Source organism: Panthera onca, chromosome E1 (assembly GCF_046562875.1).
Source record: "Panthera onca isolate mPanOnc1 chromosome E1, mPanOnc1 haplotype 2, whole genome shotgun sequence".
NCBI lineage: Eukaryota > Metazoa > Chordata > Mammalia > Carnivora > Felidae > Panthera > Panthera onca.
The window spans coordinates 34,894,534-34,915,156 of record NC_138352.1 but is presented as its reverse complement, the minus strand read 5'-3'; the positions used below and the strand labels follow the sequence as shown (position 1 = coordinate 34,915,156).

The window sequence follows — 20,623 nt, the reverse complement described above, 5'->3', positions numbered from 1 at the left end:
CCAGTGCAGCCCAAAGAATGCAAATTCTCCCCCCACCAGCCTCAGCCACCTGCCTCCCCCTCTACTGAAATAAAGCTGTGGCTGCCACGGCCGCCGCCACAGCCGAAGCTACCACCGGATCCCTTGCTTATTTCAAGTCCTCCTAAAGCTTGTTGAGTTCTTAACTTATTAAAGATAAGCACATGGAAATAGGGAGCAAATCTCTTTATTTATGACATAATCTCCAGCCCAGAAAAGCGGCAGGAACAGTGTTGCCTATATTAGGGAACCAATAGGAAAAAAAATCAATTAGATCCGCCAGAGCGCTTCGCTATTAACTTTCTTCTGATGTTTCTCTTAAGGCTGGCCATGGGGGTCCCTGCCAGCCGCAAGCTGGAGGAGAGAGGAGAGCTTTGCAGGAACAGAGGAAGGGATGTCTCCGGGAAGACAGCAGACCGGGCTCCCAGACGGGCCTGGAAGTCTCTCCATCCTGGGTCTCCTTCACTGCTCTCCAAACCTCCACCAGGAAGTCCTTATGTTGATTAAACCCCCATGCTCCTTGCTGCATGTCAGCTAATGGCAGCTTGTTATTCTTTGCTTCGTGCAGACCTGAACCCCAAGTCTGATCACATTTCCTCTAGATCCTTAGAGTGGAGGATCCTCTTGTTTCTGGAAGAATGCTTTTCTGGAGGGGCTCTCGTTGACTGATCTTTAACAGAGTTGTCTTCTGCTGGGTAACACTGCTTGGGACCTGCCGCCACCCCCACGAGGTCTTCATGTTCATCCACCTGCCTCCGGGAGCAACTTCTAAGCTGTCTCCGAGACACAGGGCTCTCCCTTGTTCCTGAGAGCCTATAGCAAGGGGGACGTCCTGATTCCCATAGTAACCCAGGTTTCGTCTCCTTAAAGGCAGGGGATAATGGCTTGTGCACTAGTTTTTCCTCAAGGCCAAGCAGGTAGCAGGCGCTCAATAAATATTCATTGAATCAATAATTATGATAATAGCAACTCCATCGATTGAATGCTTACTCCGTGCCAAGGCTGAGCAAGGCAGGTGTTTTTTTTTTTTAACCTAAAGTAGGACCTTTCTGCTTCTCCCTGAACCAGAAGAGGCTTCCGGTGTTTTGTTTTGTCTTATTTTTTCAGCCAGAGGCAGGGGGAACAGAAGCTCTGAGAAGCAAATATTATAATCCCCATTTTATGGAGGAAACAGACGCAGAAAGAAACAACTTGTCCTGGCTCATAAGTGAACGATAGGCTCTCTCCATCCACGTTTAGCCATTGGGAAGTCCTTCTTGACTTGTTTCAAGTCTTGTTTCAGTAACCCCAGTTCCTTCTCGGTCCCATGGAAGCAGAGAACGGCCCCACCTCCCATGCGGATTTGCCTCAGTTTAGGACTGTCCACTAGCTCTTTGCATGGAGGAATGAATATTAAACACCAAACCTCACAGAGGCCAGCCCTGCGGGGCAGGCAATGAACCAACCCTCCTCATGCCTGTTCATTATTATAATTAATATTGAGCCGCGCTTGGTGGTGACCTCGCCCTCACCAGGTATTTGGGCTATTTTAGAAGCTTATTCAGATCAATGACAGACAGCTCCAAATAGATAAACTCACTGCCATCCAGACGAATCAATTGTAACACTGCCGTCACAACAAGCCCAAGAAATCAATCTGATTTCAGGCGACATGGTAACTCAGCACTGGGCAAGCTGGTTTTAATTTCCGTGTGGCTGAGACCCAGCTTCCTCTGCGCACTGGAACACCCCACCCTCCCAGCTGGTGTTCCAGGTACACAGGTGCCCGGGCGGGCCCTCAGAGGACCCAGGCCAGGGAGGCAGTCACAGGGAGGACAGGACGCTTAGGAGGCCGTGTGACCTTGAGGAAGGCTCTTGAACCCCCAGACCCAAGAGGAGCTGACTCAGACCCGCTGCTGGGATCCTTGTTTTGCTGGCTTCAGCTCCGATTTTTCCGCTGCCCTCTGCAAAAACCAAACCTGGAGGCCTTTCTGGGCTGCCTCCCAAATCGGAGAGCTGTAGCGGTGGTCTGCCTACCTCAGGCAGCAGGACAACGGCCCTTCTTGATCCTGGAGATGGAATCTGTTCTAGCAGCACAGCAAAAAAGCTCCCCAGAACAGATACAGCCATTTACCGGGTGCTCACTTTATGTCCAGGCACTATGCTAAGTATTTTACACGACATCTTAACCCTCCCAACAGCCCCAAGAGATGGGGAGCCATTCTCCACGTTTTGTAGAAGAGGAAACCAAAGCTCAGAGAGTTAAGCAACTTGTCCGGAGTCACACAGCTTATAAGTGATGGAGTCTAGATTTGAACCCAGATCTGTTAGACTCCCTTCCTCACGCCTTAGCCACCAACACGGTCTTAAAGCTGACGCCAGAGATGCCCAAGGGAGACTGTCTCAGGAATTCTCACAATCAGCAACCGTTCCCTGAACTTCCACCCCGATGTTCTAGGTCCCTGAGTTGAGGCTGCTGAAGAGATGGGAGGGTCAGGAGGCCAAGCTGGCCACCTTCCCACACCACACCTCTCCCCTTCCCTCCCTCAGTCCTGTTAATGTATCTAGGTGGTGAGGAGCTGGGCCCGGGACGGGCAGCAGTGTGTTCTAAATGGCCGAGGTCAGGGCTTTCCAAATATATTTTAGCTAAGAACCTCTCTAGTGGGGAGACACCTTACGAGGAAGGCGAGGATACCAGCAGATGAAAATGGAGCTGGTCAGACGGAGAAGGGGGCCTGGGAGCTCTCCGTTTCCGTCCTTCTCCCACCCCCAGCCCCACAGCAGCAGCCCTTTCCCCCCGCCCCGCCCCAGGTGGTTCCATCAAGCCCTGGGCCTGGCTCCCTGCGCATCAGGTTCAGCACCTTCTGTCCTCCCTGAGGGGGGCAGGGACGGCTGGATTCTGCAGCCTAGCAATGGAGGGTGACACACAACACCACACAGCTAGCAAGTGACAAAAGCAGACTCAAATCCAGGCCTATGTGGCTGCAGAGGGCGGTGATCGCCTGCCGTCTCTCTTTGCCAGACAGCAGCTGCCCCCCTGTCACCCCCTGTCCCCTGTCCTGCATAAAACCATCAGCCCTTCCACCCGCCAAATACAGAACCTGGAAAGGCACTCAAACTGTAGCAGGAGAGAAGGGGATTAGACACTGGCAAGGACTTCCTGACTCATTAGCTTGGGTTAGCAGTGCCCCCTCTCCGGAGGGGCTTCAGGCAGGGTCTCAGTTCAGCTGTCCCCCTGTGGCTCCCACTTCCTGAAAGCTACTGAGAGACAAGATGACCTCTGCTGTGTGTGGCTTTGTCTTTTTTTTTTTTTTTTTTTGCTCAGCTAATAGCTGCACATGGTTCAGAAAATAAGGGGACAGAAGCCTAGTCAGTGAAAAGCCTCTCCCCAACCCGCTCCCCCCCCCCACCCCCCAGTCTCCCAGTTGCCCTCCCCGGAGGCAAGCACACATTATGTGTTTCCTGTCTAGACATATACAAGCAAATAGGGACCCATATTCTCTTTCTTTAGTCCTATTTTTAATACACAAGATGTAGCACACTCTGCTCACTGTTTTGTGCCTTGCTTTTGTCACCTGACAATATATCTTGGAGATTACTCCGAATCAGTACATAAAGAGCTGCCTTACTCTTAGGTGTCTTTTTACGGTCACGGGCTTCTGGGGAGCTCAGAAGTAATCACATCTGGTTTGATTAGCTTCACATTTCCATTTACGACATCCCCGCCCAGAGAGGGCAGGGAAGCTCTCCAAGGTCACGCAGCAAGGACTGGGGCCGCACGCCGGCCGGCTTCTCCCCCTCCCCTGTCCCCGGCTCCTGCCCCCAGCCACCTCGAGGCTGAGCGCGGCCCAGGGGCCCAGGCGAGGGAAGGCGAGGGAGCCGGGCGGCTCTAATTGAAATGCTGGCCGCGCGGCGCGGGCTCGTTCGCAACAGGCACCTGGCGGTGCGCGGCGCGGAGCGGCCGGGCCCGGGGCGCGGGGTGCGGAGAGGACGGGCGGCGGCGCGGCGCCACGTGGGGGCGGGCGGGGCCGCCGATTCCCCGGGAAACCCGCGCCGCGTGCTTCCCGGTAATGAGCTCCCGGGGCGGAGGTGAGCTTCCCCCCGCTGCTCACACGGCAGCCGCGTGGCACCAAAGGAAACGGGTACTTTTTTTCCCTCCGTGCCTGACAGCTCATTAGAAGAATTAATTTACTCCGGCGTTTGCAGTTTAAAGGACATTATTTACTGGTTAATTGTTGTTATTACAAAATGTTAAATATCATTATTTATTTCCCAGGCCCTGACAGCTTCTCTGACAGGAATTTATTAGGTGAGACGGTATCACCGGTGGGCCCCGCCCATGAGGGGCAAGGTGCAGTGGCAGGTTCGCATCCCCCCCACCCCCCCCCCCCCCCCACCCCAGCCCGCCGCCGGGCCTAGGTCTGCGCCCAGAAGAGGCGCTTTGAAGGTCAGGAAGTGAGGGGCTGACTCTGGCCCACCCCAGGACAGGTGGCCCTTGGCTCCTCCTCCCCCATCTCTGCCCGCTGTGGTGGCGGTGGGGCACGGGGGGGGGGGGGGGGGGGGGGGCAGTTGGTGGCCGATAGGGGACACATTTGCGTAAGGTAGCAATTTGGGGGTCAGGATGGCAGTTGCCAGAGGCCTGGTGGCCAGAATGAGGCCTGGACTTTGGGTCTTGCCCTTCAAGGTTACTCCAGAAACACAAGTATTCAGGCCACTTTCTTGAAATGCAGAGAATTTAAGAGCTGGAAGTTGGAAAGGAGGTGAGGGCATTTGGATCCCATACTGGTGGCCTCCAGGCTGCAAATAGGGTCTATGGATTTGTGGTTGACCTGTTCAGGAGACCTCATATAAAAATCTTGATTTCTGGGGGCTCCTGGGTGGCTCAGTCGGTTGGGCGTCTGACTTCGGCTCAGGTCACCATCTCACGGTTCCTGGGTTCCAGCCCTGCGATGGGTCCTGTGCTGACAGCTCAGGGCCTGGAGCCTGCTTCGGATTCTGTGTCTCCCTCTCTCTCTGCTCCTCCCCTGCTCACACTCTCTCTCTCTCTCAAAAATAAATAAAGATGAAAAAAATTAAAAAAAAAACAACCTTGATTTCTGGCTGTCTTGAAAAATAAAATCTCGCCACACTTGACCCACAGTCTTGTATCAATTGACAATGACCAGCTGGTAAGGGACATGCCTGCTACCCAGCTACGGTCTCTTGCACTCTTTGATTCCCTCTCAACGGGTATTTGAGTTTCCCACTCCTGATCTGATCTAGTGATCATGTATAGATGAAGGAGCTGAGTCCAGGGCGGTTAAGGCTCTGATGGCCAGGACCACAGCCCAGCCCACTCTTCACCACACCATGCACCCCCCACATCTCTCTGCTCCTGCCTCCTCTGGGTCAGGTTTGGAGTGAGTTTGGGCAGGGAGCTCGGGTCTTGGGGCAGCCTCTGTGCCAGGAGTGAGAGACAGCCTGGTGAGCCTTTGCAAGGATCATGGGTCCAAAAATTGCATCTACTTGTTTATTCAGGAAGTAGTTTCTGAGGACCTACTATGTGACATATGGAAATGACTTGGATACAAATCTTGCCCTCAAGGAATTCGGTCTGGTGAGATTGTGTGTGAAACAGGCACCTGATTACAGTACTGGGAGATGTATGTATGGGAGAAGCATAGGGCAGCTCAGAGGAAGAAGGGGGACCAGTAGGTCTGGAGGGGATCTGGGGAGGAGGCTTTCCAGGGGAGGGAATTAATACCCCATGGAGCATGTTCTAGGCTGGGCGGGCTGCCTGTGTCCTCATACACAGATACTCATCATCTCCCGTACCTCTCATAACATGGTCAATTAAAAATGTCTGTCATCCGTTGATAAATAGTGGTTATGCCAGGCCTCAGAGAGCCCCCATCCTGCTATCTACATCCTCCCGCCCTGTGGCTGTCTGGAAGCTGCTCCAGCTTTGGGGACCCAGTCACTTGCCTACAGTCTATCAACCATCACCCACGGCCCATTGCCAGTCTCTGGGGCAAGGCTGATTACCCTCCTTTTATAAATTAGGAGCCTGAGGCAGGAGATAGGAGACAGGAGCTGGGGGCAGATGGAGCTGATGGGCCCAGGGAAGGAGGGAGAGGGGACTCTTGTCTGAGACCCAACATCCAGTCCTGGCAAATATGGATCTTTCGGGCTGACTTCAAACAATGGCCCGTTAGGTCTTCAGCCCCCTCTTTTCCTGCCCAGGAACCTGATGGCAGCGGGTAGCCTCAAGAAAAATTTGGAGAACTAAAGGGAGATGAAAAATACTTTGAAAAAGTATGAGAACGGGCTCAACCGAGCCATTACTGTTGCTATGCTGTAAATTATTACAAAGTTATTTCTGGCTGGCAGCCTGGTTTATTTTAGACCCTACCTCATTTCTTCCAGGTTATAGGCCCTAATTCCTTGCCTGGTGAGACAGAAAGAGACTAGCACCTATTGGAGTGAAACCTGAGCAGATTCAGAAGCTATAACGACAGCTTGAAGGATTTTACAGATTCCCAGAATATCAGGGCATGCTGCCCTTTAGAGGTCTTCTCCACCAGCCCCCTCATTTTATTTTATTGCCATATTAAATTTTTAAAAATTTTATTCACTTTTTGAACGGGTAATCCGTGCCCAAGGTGCAAAATTCAAAAGATGTAAAAGAGTGCCTGATGAATAGTCTCTCTCACTCCTCAGAGGCGGCCAATGTTTTCAATTCCTTGTGTTTTACTATACATATATTTTTTGAGCAGATTTTTTGAGGGGGAACAGAGGGAGAGAGAGAATCCCAAGCAGGCTCTATGCTGTCAGCACAGAGCCTGGCATGAGGCTCAATCTCACAACTGTGAGATCATGACCTGAGCCGAAATCAGGAGTCAGACACACAACCAACTGAGCCGCCCAGGCTCCCCTTACTGCATTTTAAAATAGCATTGTTTTGGGGCACCTGGGTGGCTCAGGAGGTTAAGCGGCCGACTTCGGCTCAGGTCATGATCTCGCGGTCCGTGAGTTCGAGCCCCGCGTCGGGCTCTGTGCTGACAGCTCAGAGCCTGAAGCCTGTTTCGGATTCTGTGTCTCCCTCTCTCTGACCCTCCCCCATTCATGCTCTGTCTCTCTCTGTCTCAAAAATAAATAAACGTTAAAATAGCACTGTTTCTTTTCGGTTCATGTAGAAAATACCCTAGCTCCTGCAGAAGGAAGTAAAAATCACATAGAGTCCCACTGTTTCGGGTTGAATACTGTTGACATTTTGATGTATAATCAGCAAGACTTTTCTCTTTGCATACACACATCTCTAGTTACAAATTTGCATAACCTGAGTTATTTATTTGTTTACATTAAATACAATTCTTCAAAATAACAGCCTGAGAGGGAGGATACATGCTAAACTGCTAATAATGAGTACTTTGAGGAGAGGAATGGGATTGGGTTAGGATTCGGTGGGGGGCGGGTGCTCTACCTCTATTATCTGAAAATTTTTTTGGAATGAAAATGTATTTGTATATGACTCCGCCCACCCCATATTGCAGAATCTGATTTTCAATGACTGCATCAGAAGGCTACTATGTGACCAATCCTTTATGACTGTGGTTTTAGGATGGGTTTGCCATTATCAACAAAGCTGGGATGGACATTTTTGTAGTTTTTTTTATTTTTATTTAAAAAAAATTTTTTAACGTGTATTTTTGAGGGACAGAGATGAGCACGAGCAGGGGAGGGGCAGAGAGAGAGGGAGACACAGAATCCAAAGCAGGTTCCAGGCTCTGAGCCGGCAGCATAGAGGTCAGCACAGGGCTCGAACCCACGAACTGTGAGATGGTGACTTGAGCCGAAGTCGGACGCTTAACCAACTGAGCCACACAGGTGCCCCATTTTTATACAGTTTTACACACTTGTCCAGTGTTTCCTTGGAGCAGTGTCTTTTTTTTTTTTAATTTTTTAAAATATTTATTTTTGAGAGAGAGAGAGAGACAGAGAGTGAGTGGGGAAGGAGCAGAGAGAGAGGGAGACACAGAATCCAAAGCAGGGTCCAGGCTCTGAGCTGTCAGCACAGAGCCCTACGCGGGGCTCGAACTCACAAACTGTGAGATCATGACCTGAGCTGAAGTCGGACGCTTAACCGACTGAGCCACCCAGGCGCCCATCTTTTTTTTTTTTTTTTTAACTTTTTTTATAAGCTTTTTTTCAATGTTTATTTTTGAGAGAGAGAGAGAGAGAGAGAGAGCACAAGTGGGGTAGGGGCAGAGAGAGAGGGAGACACAGAATCTGAAGCAGGATCCAGGCTCTGAGCTGTCAGCATGGAGCCCAGTGCGGGGCTGGAACAGTGAGAACATGACCTGAGGCTTAACTGACTGACCACACAGGTGCCCCTCCTTGGAGCATTTTCTTACATTATTTTTTTTTAACGTTTATTTATTTTTGAGACAGAGAGAGACAGAGCATGAACGGGGGAGGGTCAGAGAGAGGGGGACACAGAATCTGAAACAGGCTCCAGGCTCCGAGCTGTCAGCATAGAGCCCGACGCGGGGCTCGAACCCACGGACCGCGAGATCATGACCTGAGCCGAAGTCGGCCGCTTAACCGACTGAGCCACCCAGGCGCCCCTCCTTGGAGCATTTTCTAAGAGATGGAATTGCTGGGTCAAAGAGAATGTACACTCTAAGGCTTTTTGACACATCATGTCAAAATCCCTTCCTTCTGGATTGTTCTAACATCCCATTCCACCAGCAGTGCCCACTCTCTATCCCCACTTCCCACTGATATGCTCAGCACAGCACAAATGAAAGGCTTGTGAGATAGTGGGGCAAGATCATGGGATGCCGGGGTGGTTTCTTCTCTGGGTGAGGCTTAGGAAGGGGCAGTGTGTGATTTGCGAAGCTTGCCCTGGTGCCTCAGAACCGTGGGAGGTGGGCAGGAGCCCGCAGGGGACCTCAGTGGCCAAAGGGGAAAGGAGGAGGGGCAAGGAAAGAAGGTAGAACCCTCAGGGGCGTCCACCTGTCCAAATCACAAGCCTAAGAGATGTGTCTGAATCCAGATCCTTCCTCCAGGCATCCAACTATAGGGGGAGTGCAGTGTGTCTTAGAGCTCATGGCATGGCTGCGATGCCTTCTCTTAGAGCTCTTCCAGCCCATGACAGTTACATCCCTCAAGTTCAAGTGGCACATGGAGGACCTTCCAGGGTCACACATCTCCAGCTCCTGCCTCTGAGTGTCACAGTCACTCTTTGATTCCACGTGTTTGCTGTGCCCAATTCTGTGGGTCTTACCTGCAGATTTTGTATCCTTAGACTCTGGTCAAGTTGACCCATACCATTCGGAAAGCTTCAAGAAGAACAAGAAGGACTGGAGACCCACTGACTGATTTAATGCTGAAAAGATGGCATTCTGAAGGTGCCCCCTCCTCTCTGGAGCCCAGCATCTCCCCAGTGGCCGAGGTTTCCTCTTGATGGGGCGACGAGAGAAAGCCCAAGACTGCATCTCATTGGTGAGATGAATAATACATTTGAAGCAACTCACAAACTGTGTTTGATCCGCCTAAAGCTTCAACGGTTAACGTATTTCTCTTTATCCCCAGCAAGGGAGGGCTGGGAACTGTCAACATTTTTCTTTCTGCCTAATTTGTGCCTTCTCCATCAAGAGAAAAGCAGGGGCCAGGGGAGGGAAGGAGGCAGGGAAGGAGGGCGACACATTCCCTGAACAATTCACTGAGTCACAGTACTGGGGGGTGCTCCCGAGGCCTGGGAACCCCTGGGATCAGCGGATCAGAGCAGGGGAGGGAGGCTCTGGGGTGAGGGGCTGTGCTGTGGGTGCTAAAGCTCTTTGAGGCCTGTCTGCAAGACTGTGTGCCCCTAAGAAGTTGATCCGGGGGAGGACCCATCTCCAGCGTTTCCCCCTCCAGTGGGAGACCAGAGAGGGAAAGCTGAGGCTTGCCAGCTGCCAAGCACTGGGTAGTAGGGAGTAACGACATTAAGCACTGACACTGACTGAGCTCAGAGGCCAGGCACTGTGTCCATGTGTAACTGACATGCTTTCAGTTTTCTTCACGTTGCTCTGAGGGGTGACCTTAAGTTCTAAGGATCTCATCCAAGGTCCCACTGCTAGTCCGTTTGGGACTGTCTGGCTCAAAAGTTCACGTTCTCAACCAGTGCTGTTCTCCCTCTTGCATAGTCTCCGATACTTTGCCAAACTTGTCTCCTGTTCTGGAGGGGAAGTGGAAAGAAGTGGTTAACCTCGAACCATGCCTCAGTTTCCCCATGTATAAAATGGAGATGTTAACAATAGTACCAACTTCACAGGACTGTGATGAGGAGCATAGGAAACGCCATGTGCATTTGCTTTTATTCCCAGCTTATTTCACTCCACAGTCAAGTTGCAATCCGCACCCCCCCCCCCCGCCCCTCCACTGACCTTGAGCCAATTCCATCCTCCCTCTTGGGACTGCCTATCACTACTCTGTCCCGCCGGCTTGGGGCCCCACTGCCAGACTCCCCACACCCCCATCTGAGAGGTCCTCTCCTTCCCAGGACTTGCGACTTGCCTTGCCGATTTTCACGGCTCTCTTTTCTGCAGTGGCCGCTGGAGGAAACGCCCATCCCCTAGGTAGCCGACAGCACACTTTTGCTGGAGGCAGAGCACAGAGAGAGAAGTCTTCCCTGGGAGGAAGCAGAGCACATCGTCCCCACTGGGGAAGGAACAAGGGATGGAAGAGCGAGAGAGATTTTCCTAATAACTGACAATGTGTCTCCACCCTGAGCCATTCATTCCTGTACTTTCTCAGGCTCCTCCTCCCCCTGGGGAAGCTATTCATCGTGTCCACTCTCCAGCCCTCCAACTGCAGCGTGGACTGGGATTTCTGCAGAGGAGCAAAGAAACACAGGAGAATTCCCGAGTGTGGGACAGGGGGAAGGAGTCGGCCAAAGCAAGGACCAGAGCCCGATTTTGGAGAGGACCTCCTCAAAGCCTGGATGTGTGAGAGGGGGCGTCCTGGGGAAGTGAGACCTCTCCCCACAGGGCAAGGCAGGCCCAGTGGTCCCTAGCAGCCTGGCCGTTGCGCCTGCCCCGTGCCCCAGAGCCCTTCTGTTCAGGCCTGGCATCCCACGGTGGTGGCATTCTGCTCAGCGGCTCGGAGCACAGACGGGAAGGCGGGCATTGCAGAGAATCGATTTGCGGGAGCAGCGGGGGCTTTCTCTTCCTCCTTACTTCTCTGCTCTTTGATCTCCTGTCCTTCCTCCGCAGTCCCGTTTTTCTCCTCCTTCTTCCCTTGATCTCTCCCTCTTTCTCTCCCTTCAGCCGAATCACAGCAGCTCCCAGAAGGGGGGTGGGGAGCTGCAGTCCTTTGTCCTCTCGCTCCTTCTGACTCGCTGCCCAAGGTGCCAGCCTCCTGCCCAAGTCCTGAGAGGTGAAAGGAAACCCACGCACATGCACATGCACGCGCACCCACAAAGCAAAAGCTGAAGCAGACGGGGAGCAACCACAGAAGAGAGGGAGACGCGAAGAGAGAAAGACAGGGACAAGATTCGGGGCGTCGGAAAGCCAGTGAGAGAGATGGGGAGAGGCAGAGACGACGAAAAAAGAGAATTCAGCAAATTAAAATTTTTACAACCATCCGGCAAGTCTGCAAAAATGATCTTCCCTGCGGTCTTTCATTTATCTCATTATCTGACTCCTAATGTGCTTTTTCCCCCCTTTCTTTTCTCGCCACACTTGGTGCAAAATCTTATTAGCTTTTTTTTTTTTCTTTTTTTTTTTTTTCTGGCAGGGGCTTCATATAGTCTTTTTCATTACATTTCCTAATAAAAGCAATCACTAGGAAGGCACGGCTGGGGGATTAAAAAGCCACCTCAGCAGCCGCCTGGCCAGCAGAACCATGACTTGTTTGTGCTGCCAGGGGATCCGGCCAGGCCCTGTGGGCTGGGTCAGGGAGACCCAGGTTGTGCTGTGGAACATTCCAGGGCTGGGAGAATGGTTCTGCCCCGGGGCAGGTTCACAACTGTATAGGAGGTGTGAGGACAGAAGCCCCGGAGGAAGTGTGGTTCGAGGAAGTGTGGTTCCTCCCTGGAACCGTTTCACAGCAGGAGTGACAGCTACCTGCCTGACCCCCAGTGCTGTTTTGATCCAGAGAAAAGAATATTTTGGGCCTTTCTCTCTGGTCGTTGGCCCAGCACATTCTTTTGAATAGCATCAGTGATGGCAAATCCTCACCTTTTGAGACTAGATTTGATTTTGTTATCCATGCTTTTTTTTTTTTGGTGGTAAAATTCACATAACCTAAAATTTACCATTTTAACCATTTTTAAAAAACTTATTTATTTTCGGGCGCCTGGGTGGCTCCGTCGGTTAAGCATCCGACTTTGGCTCAGGTCATGATCTCACGGTTTGTGAGTTCGAGCCCCGCGTCAGGCTCTGTGCTGACAGCTGGGAGCCTGGAGCCTGCTTCCCATTCTGTGTCTGCCTCTCTCTCTGCCCCGCCCCTGTTCGCGCTCTGTCTCTCAATAATAAATAAACATTAAAAAATTTTTTAAAAACTTCTTTATTTTGAGAGAGAGAGAGCACAAGCAGGGGAGGAACAGAGAGAGAGGGAGAGAGTGAGAATCCCAAGCAGGCTCTGCACTGTCAGTGCACAGCCCGGTGTGGGGCTCAAACCCACGAACCGTGAGATCATGATCCGAGCTGAAATCTAGAGTCAGATGCTTAACCGACCGAGCCACCCAGGTGCCCCCCATTTTAACCACTTTTTAAGGGTACAGTTCAGTGGCGTTAAGCGCGTTCACATTGGTGTATAACCATCAGAACTGGCCGTCTCCACAACTTTTTCATTTCCAAACTGAAATTCTGTACCCATTAAGCACTGATTCCCACTCTCCGTTCTCTTAGCCCCTGGCAACTGTCAACCTATTTTCTGTCTCTATGAACTTGACTACTCTAGGTACCTTGTATAAGTGGAATCATATAGTATTTATCCTTTTTGTGACTGGCGCTTTTTTTAAGTGTATTTTTAAAAATGTTTATTTGTTTTTGAGAGACAGAGCACAAGCAGAGGAGGGGCAGAGAGAGAGGGAGACACAGAATCTGAAGCAGGCTCCAGGCTCCGAGCTGTCAGCGCAGAACCCGACGTGGGGCTCGAACCCACGAGCTCTGAGATCATGACCTGAGCTGAAGTTTGATGCTCAACCGACTGAGCCACCCAGGCGCCCCTAAGTGTATTTATTTTGAGAGCGACAGAGAGAGTGTGCAGGGTAGGAGCAGAGGGAGAGGGGACAGAGGATCTGAAGTGGGCTCCACACTGACAGCAGAGAGCCTGATGTGGGGCTCAAACTGCTGAGCTTCGAGATCATGACCTGAGCCAAAATTGGATGCTCAACCAACCGAGCCACTCAGGCGCCCCAAGCGACTGGCTTATTTCACTCAGCACAATGTTTTCGAGGTTCACCCGTGTTATAGCATGTGTCAGAATTTCCTTCTTTTTTAAGGCTGAATGATATTCCATTGTATAAATATATCCCATTTTGTTTACGTCACGCTTTTTAAAACACAGAAACATTTCTATCCGTATAAGGAAACTGAAAAGAAACAAAACCCCACCCAGATACCCATCACATTAATGTCACTATTCTCCCTCTTGTGTGTTTCTCTCTTATGCTAACAGTTATATCTCCACCCCCTCAGTGAATTGTCGTGTCCTCCAAGGGCGGGTTCACACCGCTCTGAGCTAGCAGCATGATGGAGGATATAGTGCTTGGAAGGAGCCAAACGTTACCAGGAAACAGGTGTGATAAACACGTTAAGGCAGAGGAAGGAATCTCTATCAAGCAATATGACATTTTATTGCCTGGGTTATAAACTGGCCATGAAGTATTTATCAAATTGCCCTCCAGGATGATTTACACCACATAGCGAGTGTCAGTGGGTTAACTACAAGACCTCTCAAGTGGGTGACTTTGAAGAGAACGATAGTCATTTGGGAAGATTTGACTTAGTATGTGTTAACATGAAGATACAAAACAATCTGATTAAAAGTGACTTTTAAAGGTCTTGCTGCTTTGGGGATCACTGAGGCCATCCCTTGGTTAACTGCTGAGTCCCTTAGGTGCTCTGCCAGGACTGGTGGAATTGGTCCCGACCAGCATTTCTCAGAGACCAGAAAGCATCACGGATTTAGGAGACCCGCAAGAGAAGGCATTATTGCAAAAGCATGCACACCAGTATCTACGGAACCACAGCCCGCTCCCAGCAGGGATGCTTCAATCTCAGCCCCTGGTTCGGTTAATAACAACAAAGCCTTGGATCTCTGTGGTCCTTTGGGAATCTTGTACCTTTTATTTTGTTCCCACTCTCTTCCAGGACTCTTTTGCTCTCAGTCTCTGCCACTCTCTGTCCCTGGCCCAGACCCTAGAAGATAGCAAATTCTGCTCAGGGAAGAGTGGAAACCCAGAGGTTACAAAGACCACCTTTCTTCCATCTTGTGTCAGAGCCCCTGAAACAAACTACGATTTCACTAGTTTTCCTCTCTCTACATGAGCAGAAAGTATTTATTTTCCATGTGGCCTTAAAAACTGGATCTTTTCCTTATTCTCTCTCTCTCCCTTCCTCATACACACACGCACACACACACGTGCACACACCCTCTCTGTTCCACTAATATCAGCCTTTTCTAGATCACTTCCCTTTCTCTTCCTGAGAAGCTGCCCCCTCCCTTCCATCAATGCTCCAGGGGGCTTTTATTTTTCTTTTATTCTCAGCTCTCTATCAATCAAGGGGAGGGGGGAACACTTTATCTGAACCCTTAGTGAGCAACAGCAGCAACCAGCAGCTGCCAGGGCAGTGGGAACTTCATTTCCGGCGCTGACGTTTATAAATGTGGCACAGAATACCAGTAGGGACTGAAATAAATCAAACAGCTTCTCCAGAGGTCCCTGGGGGCCGCTTTAGAATTTCTTCCCATTGGGGGTCATGTTCCTTCTCTTTCTTTGCAGGGGAGGGGTAGGGAATGCTGTGATTTGCAACATGGAATGAGCCACCTCCTTGCCCTTCTTCAGAGAAGCACTGAGCCCAGGACGCAGGATGCTCTGGAATGAGAGCATTGGACGTGTCTCTGGATGGGGAGAGAGGCTTGGGGCCTGAAGTCCTGGGTGGGGGTTGGGATGCTGCCTCTGTCACTTACTAGCTACCAGTTTCCTTGTCTGCAAAATGGGGGTAAAAATGCCTTCCCTGCCTACCTCGCGGGGCTGTTGTGAAGGTTGAATATCTATAAAGTGGGCGCCATGAAACTTTTGATAAGCTTATGCAATGTGGCGAGGGGTTATTATTGAGGGGCAATGACAAGGACCAGGATTGTCCAGGAAGCCTTTTGGATGGGTTCCAGGCAGACCTTCCCCAGCCCATTCCACAAACCTTGGCTTTTTCCTTTCGTTCCGGAATTCTGGGCAAGGAGCTCTGATAGTCTGTACCAAACACAGCTGGACTCCTCCCAAAATGTTTTCTAAGCCTTCTTTCTTCTGCTCCTCTAAGCACTAAGAAAATAAAGGTGGACAAGTATGAGAGCGGTAGAGAGAGACAGGGAGAAAGGCAGAGAGAGGGAGAGAGGGGTGGGGGTTGGAGAGACACGGAGAGAGGGAGAGAGAGACAGAGAGAGGGCTGCCAAGGACGAGGCAGGAAGAAGGAACAGTTGGCTGATGCCAAGCTACTGTGAGCTCGGCATGGATCCTTCCAAAGTTCTGTATGAGAACCCTGCTCAGAGATGGGACCCAGCGTGGGCTCTACAATCTCACCCTTTTTATGCTCCCTAAATTCCAGATGCTGCCTACCACCTTTCACCTGTTCCCTGGCCTTTCTGCGGATTTTGATCCTACCCCAGCCAAACGTTGATTGCGGTTGGGAGCTTCGATGCAAGCAGGATGCTGACAATGCCCTGAGCCCCCTCAGGACAGCAATTACCTGTACAGCATTTTCTTCTAAGCCTTTTTCTGTAACAAGATTCCACCCAGCTTCACTCCCCAGAGGCAACTTGTGTTGCCAGTTTCTCGCTGTACTTAGAGAGAGAAACTGATTTTCTTTAAATATTTGTTCAACATTTGATTTAAAGAGGTTAGGTACTACAAAGAAGAAGGATGAACAGAGGACCACGTTTCTCTATTGTTCTGAGCAATGCAGCCCTGATAGGCAATTGCATGCTTCATTCTTTAAAACAAAAGCTTGTTCGTAAGCAGGACCCACTTTCAGCTGAAGGCCTTTAACTTTGGAGGTCATAGCCTACACCTGTATCTTATGAAGATATTCCTCCTTTCAAACAAGTATGGGGATTCCCTTGAAGCCACCTGGGCCCCAAAATTCTATCTTATTCCGATTCATGATGATGCTTTAGGGTCACATGTATACCAGCCCTTCAGCCAAAGTCTGGCTGGTTCACCCCTAAATCTGGTTCTCTGGTAGCTGTTATGAAATTCTCACTCTTGCTGCCCTCTGGGGGAGGTAGTCACTCTTTGTATCCGAGGAGGAGGGAACAGGGGAGTGTAAATGGAGGAGGTACTGGAGAGCCGATATATGTTGGGTACCAGTAATCTGATTGCAACTGAGGTTGGAAACCTGGTAATGTGAGGCTGAATTATTTGGACCGACTATCCCAGTGAAACCAACTAAAAGGGCTAGATATCAAAAATATCTTAAAAGCTCCAATGGGTTGATAAAATACCAAGGAATTAAGAGGCCAACATGGAAGAGAAAACCAAAGCACTTTCCCCTGAAAGAGCATCTGTCAATCCTAGTAAATCTGAACTTTCATTTTGATCACCTGGGAGAGTGAGTGGGTTAGAAACCCATGCTCAGTGTCTCCACATGGTGGGGAATCTCGTAGAACATCTTCCCCTTAATCCACTGAGACCCCAAAGGACTCCTGCATGATCCAGAGGACCTCAGACCAGGGACTCCATTTAGATAGCTTGGGACTGGTGGTGCCCTTTGTATCTGATGGAAGTAAGCACAATCTTCTCCAGAGGAAAGCCCCTTTGTATTCTGAGTATTCCTACCTATTTGGAAGAACATGTAATAAATTAATGTGTAATAAGCAATAATTTGTTCAAATGCAGTTACCAGAACATGGTTAAAGATAGACAAGCTTAGAAGAAAATAAGGTTTCATGTTTCTCGTAGAGACAAGAGATAAATGAAAAATACCTGAGAAGACTTCACACGTTAGACCGATCAGACATGGACTATAGAACAACCATGCTTATTGTGGTCAGAGAAATAAAGGACAAGCTTGAAAATATTTACATGGAATAAAAAATTACACAAGGGAACAAAATAGACTTTAAAAAACCCAAATATGAATTCTAAGAGAAAATTTAAAAAAATAGTAACTGCAATTAAAATCCAACTCATTAATTTAAAAGCGGCCACGATGCAGTAGAACAGAGAATTAGCAAAGTAGAGGATAATAGTGAGGAGTTACCCAGCATGCAGTGTGGAGAGACAAAAAGGGGAGTGGGATGGAGAAGACAGTAGATACAGTGGCCAGAGGCCTAGTATATGTTTAATTAGCATCCCAGAAGAACAGAAAAGAACAAATAGGGGAGAGGCAAATATTTGAGAAGAGATAATGGCTGAGTGCTTTCCAGAACTAATGGAAGCCACTTGTCCACAGATTCAAGAGGCCAGTGAATCTCAAGCATGAATCTCCTGTCTAAATCAGCAGCCATAGAAGAGAGGAGGGAGGTATACAGCTCTGTGATGTCTTTCCGGCCCCAGTGGGCTTACACGTTCCATAAAATACTCGATTAGGAAAAAGAGGACTAAGGCTCCCACTAGGAAGCAGAGCTTTGTGGCTTTGGTGCCTGAGATTCCCTGCTCCCTTAGGCTCCCCTCCCCCTTCTACTGCCTCGAGGCCTCTCCCCCAGCCAGGTCCTGGCAGCCTACTATTTCTCTGCAAAGGCCCTCCCTCATACCCCTCTGTCTTGATTTCACGGACAGGAAGGAGGCCCAAGGCAGAAACAGAAAAAAAGAGTAGAATAAGAACCTGAGAGAAAAGCCGAGTAAGGGAGATGAGGCTTACAGACATTAAGACTCAGGATTTGGGCCAGACTGGCTTTGGAGGCCAGCCTGGAGGCAACTAGTGGGAGATGGGGAGCGAAGATGTTATAGGAGTTGCTATCTAGAATTTCCCTCCCCTTCCCTTTCCTCCTTTCCCTCAGGCTTCCCTCTGATTCTCTGCCTCCATTGACCTTACGTTTGGCAGTATAGTGTTGGGGGGACCCGAGCGCCACATTCCCTAATGCACAGCAACATCAGGCTGCCCAGGTAGGAGAGGGAAAGACCATAGCTCCTTGAAAACGGGGGAATATTAGAGCACTGAATCCCTGGAGCTGGTCTTCCTGCGTGCTAGTGAATTTGGGTTGCTATTTGTCACGTTAAACCAGCCCAATCCATGTGAAGGCCACCTGACTCTTCCTGCCCCCATTTCTCACTGCAAATTCCAATCCCAGGGTGTCCTGAGAGCCAGGCTATGAAGCATGGCAAAGCCATGGAAGAGTCCCTCCAGGAAAGGGAGGAGAGGCTCCTGACAGATGTCTCACATGTCGTTTCCATCCTAAACACACCCTCACCGCCAAGGGGCAGAACGGGGACGCCAATTCTCAGCACTCTTTGATTTGCTATTTTCCCCTAACGTCTACTAAGTTTTAGTGGGACCTCTCCAAAAGCACAGTGGTGGACATACACCCACGCAGACATGCACAGGTATCAAGATGCCTCCTTAAGGAACACCTCAGTATGTCTCAGAGCACCAGTGTCAGATGGGTGTGCAGATGTGCACACATATTTGTGTATAGCTGGGATAGCAAGACTTCGAAACAAGATTGAGAAGATTCCAGTATTTGGGGTGCCTGGGTGGCTCAGTTGGTTAAGCGTCCCACTCTTCATCTCGGCTCAGGTCAGGATCTCACAGTTTGTGAGTCTGAGCCCCACATCGGGCTCTGCACTGAGGGTGTAGAGCTTGCTTGGGATTGCCTCTCTCCTTCCCTGTCTCTCTGCCCCTCCTCAGCTCTCTCTCTCTCAAAATAAATAAAATTAAAAAAAAAAAAAAAGAGAGAAGATCCCAGGATTTGCTTTTTGTCTGACATCTTAGCGAGGCTGCAGGGGTGACGGTACTCTCTAAGCTTCTCAGTGCTGCCCAAGGACGACAAGAAAAAGATGCTGGAAAGTTGTCCAAAAAAGACAAAGACCCAGTGAGCGAATCTGGGGGCAAGGCCAGAAAGGAGAAGTGGTCCAAAGGCATAGTTCAGGACAAGCTCAATAACCTGATCTCATTTGACAAATGACATATACAAACTCTAAGGATGTTCCCACCTACAAGCTTATGCTTGTAGCTCCAGCTGTTGTCTCTGAGAGACTGAAGACTCAGGGGGGCGGGGGTGCTGGTCCCTGGCCAGGGTTGCCCTTCAGGAGCTCCTTGGTAAAGGACTCATTTTTTTATTAATGTTTATTTTTGAGAGAGAGAGTGCGCATGTATGTGCAAGAGTGGGGTGGGGGGCAGAGAGAGAGGGAGACAAAGGATCTGAAGCAGGCTCTGAGCTGTCAGCACAGAGCCCAACGCGGGGCTCGAGTTCACGAGCCATAAGATCATGGCCTGAGCCGAAGTTGGATGCTTAACCGACTGAGCCACCCAGGCGTCCCTGGTTTCAAAGCCCAGAGCTCAAGTCATTTACACCAGAAACAGCAAGGGTGGAGATGTGCCAGCTGCTGGTGAAGATTCATGAACAGATCCTGCCAACTGTCCACTTTGGAAAATAAAACTTTATTAAGTAAAAGAAAAAAGAAGATTCCAGTGTTCATCTTCAGAGAAGTTTTCCCTTAGGACAATGACAATGCTTCTTTCCTCTCATTAAAAAAAAAAAAATTTTTTTTTAACATTTATTTATTTTTGAGACAGAGACAGAGCATGAACAGGGGAGGGTCAGAGAGAGAGGGAGACACAGAATCTGAAACAGGCTCCAGGCTCTGAGCGGTCAGCACAGAGCCCAACGCGGGGCTCGAACTCACGGACCATGAGATCATGATCTGAGCCGAAGTCGGACGCCTAACCGACCGAGCCACCCAGGCGCCCCTCTTTCCCTTCATTTTTACTGCATTTCCCTTTGTCCTAGTGGGGTCCGAGGTGGATGCTTCCTTCCCAAGCTAAGTAGTGATTTAGTTTTTTACTCAGAGGACTTTCCTCCTTACCCGGAAACTGCGTAGCAATGGGATGCTTGTATCTTGGGGATGCAGAGTTGACTGTAATATCTGCCACTTGACAAATGCAAACACAAAAGGATGGCAGGAAGGAGAAGCCAGGGTCTCTGGTGTTGTATCCCCTCTACCTACAGGCCTGAAGATGGGCTCTGTCAGCCTTTGATAAACCTCTCCAGGCTAGCCTTGATGAGACCTCCCCACCCCGAACACCCAATACCAGATGGCTGGAGAGCCGCGTAAGTCCGGGTGCCTATGGCAGCCAGAAAAAACTACCATACTTTCAGCAAACGTGTATGGGTGCTGGGGCGCCGGGGTGGCTCAGTCGATTAAGCTTCCAACTTTGGCTCAGGTGGTTCATGAATTCGAGCCACACGATGGGCTCTGTGCTGACAGCTCGGAGCCCGG

General features: G+C 50.1%; 1 protein-coding gene and 1 pseudogene across 1 annotated transcript in view; both read left to right on the top strand.

Annotated features, from left to right (window-relative positions):
- The window catches only part of PIPOX (pipecolic acid and sarcosine oxidase), a 41,023-nt gene that overhangs the window by 1,921 nt on the left and 18,479 nt on the right, over positions 1-20,623 (top strand). The window lies entirely within an intron of this gene.
- Positions 3,896-19,746, top strand: LOC132687087 (small ribosomal subunit protein eS25 pseudogene; annotated as a pseudogene).